Source organism: the organism of the source record quoted next, unplaced genomic scaffold (genome assembly GCF_019419815.1).
Source record: "Pyrus x bretschneideri cultivar Hongxiangsu unplaced genomic scaffold, Pyrus_bretschneideri_v1 Contig8, whole genome shotgun sequence".
Classification (NCBI taxonomy): Eukaryota; Viridiplantae; Streptophyta; class Magnoliopsida; order Rosales; family Rosaceae; genus Pyrus; species Pyrus x bretschneideri.
Genome location: NW_025999820.1, coordinates 6,077,759 through 6,082,838, shown reverse-complemented (window position 1 = coordinate 6,082,838; position 5,080 = coordinate 6,077,759). Strand labels below are relative to the sequence as shown.

The window sequence follows — 5,080 nt, the reverse complement described above, 5'->3', positions numbered from 1 at the left end:
ACTCTTGACTTTTGAGTCGATGAGTATGCTAAAGAGACTAAATTTGCAATTAAATGATATGTCACCAACAAAAAATAAACACATTAATCAACACTTAAGTAATAATCCAATAATTAACTTCCATATCATTTAGTTTACAAAATTTAGTCTACTTATTTGCTCTCCATAGCATTACCCTTGAGTCGATTATTAGTTCTCAGACGGATTTCTATATATAAAAGTTAGAAGATAGAAGCAAACCAAATCAAGGAAATTGTGAGTTAATGATACAGAAATTGGAATTGAGGAACATGACAGAGAAGCTCCTTTTATTTTTCCTTTCATTAATTTATTTGCTTGGCAAAAGCGAGTACCTCAACCCCGTCCCCGCCCTCCAACATTCACAACAAAACTCAAAGTCCAAAACATTTTGTGTTGATACATGGAGCCTGTCATGGGGCATGGAGTTGGTATAAGGTGGCGACTCTTCTGAGGAACTCAGGTCACAATGTAACATCTCTAGACTTGGAAGCATCCGGGATCAACCCGATTCAGATACAACAACTCCCTTCGTTATCGGAATTTGTCGAGCCTTTGACAAAGGTCATGGTGTCTCTACCACCAAATGAAAAGGTTATCCTCGTGGATCACAGCTTGGGTGGGGCCGTAATATCTATTTTCATGGAGAGATTTCCTGAGAAAGTTGCTGCTGGTATTTGTCGCGGCTGTCAAGTATGGTCCTACTCTCAATTTCTCAACTGCATATGCAGAGGTAATGAAATTCATCTATTATATATAAAACGAATGGAAAAGGTGAATAGTTATTTGGTGTCACCATGCTTCAACAAAAATATTTGGACAAAAATGCCCCAAAAAAAAAAAACTTCAAAGGCATCCCAAAATAATGCATCAAATAAAGCAGGGGCATTTTCATCATTTTAATAGTATTTTTTTAATAATTAACTTTTTGGTGTTTTTTTTAATTTTTTTTTAAATTAGTACCTCACAATAGGTTAGGAATAATGTTATTCAATTTCTCTATTTTTAAACACGTTCAAAACATCTTAAGCGACGTATAATTCCGATTATAAAAAAAGTTTTTCGCACGCGGATAACAATGTGATTAAATAAGTTGTCAAATGATTTTTTTTTTTTTTTTTTAAACAAACGATATTATCTACACTAAGGGGAAGGGGGTAGGCTTAGCCTCACAATGAGCTAGCAATAATGTGATTCAATCAGTTATTTATTAAATATTATTTTCTCTATTTTTAAATACGTTCAAAACATCTTAAGAGATGTGTAATGCTGGTTATAAAAAAAGTCTTTCGCACATAGATAATAATGTGATTAAATTAATTGTCAAATGATTGTTTTTTTTTTAATTTTAAATAAACGATATTATCTACACTAAGGTGGAGGGAGGTGGGCTTAGCCTCACAATAGGCTAGCAATAATATGATTCAATCAATTATTTATTAAATATTATTTTCTCTATTCTTAATGTAAATTATATAGAAACCGATTTTATTATGTGAATTCAGCTGTTTTAATTGGTTTATTAGGGGTTTCTTCAAGCATGATCTAAAACTATTCATTTACTTCAAATATTTGACTTTCCTTTAGTCAATTTCGCATATAAATACATTTAAAACGTGTAAATCGCGAGTAGTGCGCCGTGATTCAAAAAATGTCTTCTGCATGCGCTTGCACGCTCGTGCATGAAAGCTAGTATATACTAAAAGTCTAAAAGTTCTGCTATCATTTCTCTAGTCATATTCACTTTATCTTGATATTGGAGAAACCACTCATACTTTTTCAAACTCGGAATACTTTGCTGGTTTGAACCTCTTAACATTGTTTTCTTTCATCTCATCCGACAAATATCATGTTGAACTTTTAAGATTGTTTGATACTATTGATTGGTTAGCAGTGATCAACTAATATTTTTGTCGAACCCATTGTTTGCAAATCTTTTAACTAGAAGAGATATGCTCAATTTTATACTTGCAAAATGCTCCCGTTGTCTCATCAGTCAATGTAGAATTTTTTTATTCCTTATAAATGAGATGTCATGTAGATGGGAAGAGGATCCTCTCCTGAGCACAGGATGGGAATCCTCCTGACCACGAAATTCGGGCCGTTCAATTTTAATCTAACGGTTACAATTATTATAACTTTTAGAGGACCTCCCCTATTTGGAACCGTTGGATTAATTTTGAACGGCCTGGATTTCGTGGTCAGGAGGATCCTCATCCTGAGCTCAGGAGAGGATCCTCTTCCATGTAGATGAATGAGTTAAGTACTTTATCTTCGAGGAAATTAATTTTTTAAAACACTTGATCGTCTTTTGTTTTTTTTTTTTTTTGGTTTTTCTGGGTGTGTACAAACAATATTATGTACACTAAGGCCATCTCCAACCGAAGGCTCGTTTTAGCCCTCTAACCCTTCAAGAAATTAATATTTTAATGAACAGTGCATGATCATATTTCTTATCATCTCCAACCGATGGCCAAAGGGCCATAGGGCTCGTTTTAGCCCTATCACAAAAAACATCTCCAACCGAGGGCCAAACATAATTTATTATTTAAATTTAAAAACTACAACAACTTAAATAAAATGTAATATAATTAAATATTTAAAATAAATTGTGAAAACACTTACTTCGTCGTAGTAATTGACTCCGCTTTCATGTCTACTTGTGGCGGTTAATAGTTGTATGTTAAATTAATTTTTTAATTTAAGTGTCCAATTACTAGTACAACTTAGTTTGGGATAGTTACATGTATAAATGCACATTTATCTTCTCTAATAGGAAACTTATATTTGGGGCACCCATTATATTTGTCCCATATCAAGAGAGACTTGAGCAAGCAAAACCTTGCATGTATGGCACCCATTATATTTGTCCCACATCGATTGTGGGAGAGTTTTGAGCAATCAAGGGAGAGGTTTGAGCAATTAAACATGCTTATAAAATCAACATCCCCACATAGATCCAATCACCTTTCTGGGCTTTAATTAAAAATTCTTTTTAAATTTTTGGCCCAAAAAAAATAAAATAAAAAATAACGGCTAGCTGACGTCAACTAGCCATTGAGATTCAAATTTTCTAGCCAGGGCCGACTAGCTCACTCATTTGGGCATCCCGGTTGGCCCTTTGGCCGTTTTTTGTCCAGTGTGGTCCACGTGCCATTTGGCTTGGTCTTCGGTTGGAGACGGTTTTAGGGCCATTTTCGGCCTTCTGGCTCACTGGACCCTTCGGTTGGAGATGGCCTAAGGTGGATGAGGTATGTTTAGCCTCACAATGAGCTAGCAATAATGTAGTTCAAATTTGCCTTTGGCGAATATCGAACCTAAGACCTCTCACTTGCAAGTGAAAGAGAATACTATTAAATCGTAGTACTAAGTGACGATCATCTTGTTCTTAAATTATCTTAATATCACCAAAAAAAACAAAAAAAAAAAAAAAAAAAAACAGAGAAATTTTTTATTCATTTATAAATACTCTAAAATAATAATTTTTCTCAGTGCCAACATTCTCATTTATAGAGGTTTTACTGTATACCTAATTTATTGATCATATGTTGTACAAACCTCATTCTGGTGAATAAGGAAATGTGATGAATGAATATGACTTTTTTTTTAATTTTTTTTTTTTTTAAATATCTGTCACAACACTTTAACATGATCTCTTGTTCATTGCATTTGGAATCCTACTTAAGGGAAATTAACTAAAAAATAATTTTCTTAAAAATGCATAGGTTACCAAAGGATTTGACATTATGGACTCTCAATACAAATATGACAACGGACCAACAACCCTGCAACCTCCTTTCTTTTTGGGCCTAAGGTCATGGCGACAAGCTTGTACCAGCTCTTATCACCACATGCAAGTCTTGAAGTGTGTCTATTGCAGTATATAAGAACCCTATCGTGTTCTCTTTAACACACACTAGAAATATAAGACGTAGTGTAAGAGTATAGCGCTAATAGTTTCAAAAAATAAGTTCGGGCTTTCCAATATTGGTTAGCTAAACTTTTCCTTGTTTTATGTTTGTAATGGACAGGATTTAAATCTAGTACTATCATTGGTGAGAACTTTTCCTTTATATAATTATGATGTAATAAAACTCACTAAGGAGAAGTATGGATTAGTTCCTAGAGTATTCATCGTGGCCGACCAAAACCATGCGATAGTGTTGGATGCACAAAATTACATGATCAAGAACAATCTCCCAAATAAAGTGAACTGCTAATTTAGTCTCTGAATTATCACTTGAGTGAAAATTAGGTCTCTAAACTATTTTTACAGAAAAATTAGTCATTGAATTATAAAAATTTACTAATTACATCCCTAATATTAGATTCGAAGATACTATATTCAATTGTCCGTCAATTTAAGTCACGTTACTTGGATGTAATACACATTGGAGGGTAGATTGGTAATTTTACATAAATAAATAGTGTATGGAGTTAACTTTGGAGGGTAAATTAGACGTTAGAATGGCAACCTATATGAAATGTCGAGGGATTATAGGCAAGAAAATGACGGTATTACACTCTATAGTATGTCAAATGACTTAAGTTGACGAAAAATTGGATAAAATAGCTTTGAATATAATAGTAGGGATGAAATTAACAATTTTTAATGAATTTAGGGAGTTATTTAATAAATAAAAAAATTCAAGGACCTAATTTTCACTGAGATGATAATTCAGAAATTAAACCGGCACTTCACCCAAATGTAAATGAATAAATGAGATTTATGTACCAAGAATTACGTGTCCAGGAACTTTTGTTCAAGAGGCATGACGCACTATATGTAAATCTCATATCAATTCTTTATGTGCACAAGAACAGTAATTGTTAAGATATTATACGTTGATGCAGTGCATGCACGAACATAAATATGATCCCTGCGTTTAGCTTGGCTTGTGGTGGCTTCTCATCTTTCAAAGTATGTTTTTTTTTTCTTTTTTCTTTTTTTTGTCACTAATAGGAAAAACTACTTACGCAAAAGAACTTAAAACTACGAAGCCCTAGATAACTTTGCGTGATGAAACAAACATTTCATCGCGCCAAATGTTCACGGAAAAAA

At 33.4% G+C, this 5,080-nt stretch overlaps 1 pseudogene; it reads left to right on the top strand.

Moving 5' to 3' along the window:
• The first annotated feature begins 263 nt into the window (after positions 1–263).
• On the top strand, positions 264–4,238 carry LOC125473008 (annotated as a pseudogene).
• Positions 4,239–5,080: the final 842 nt, after the last annotated feature.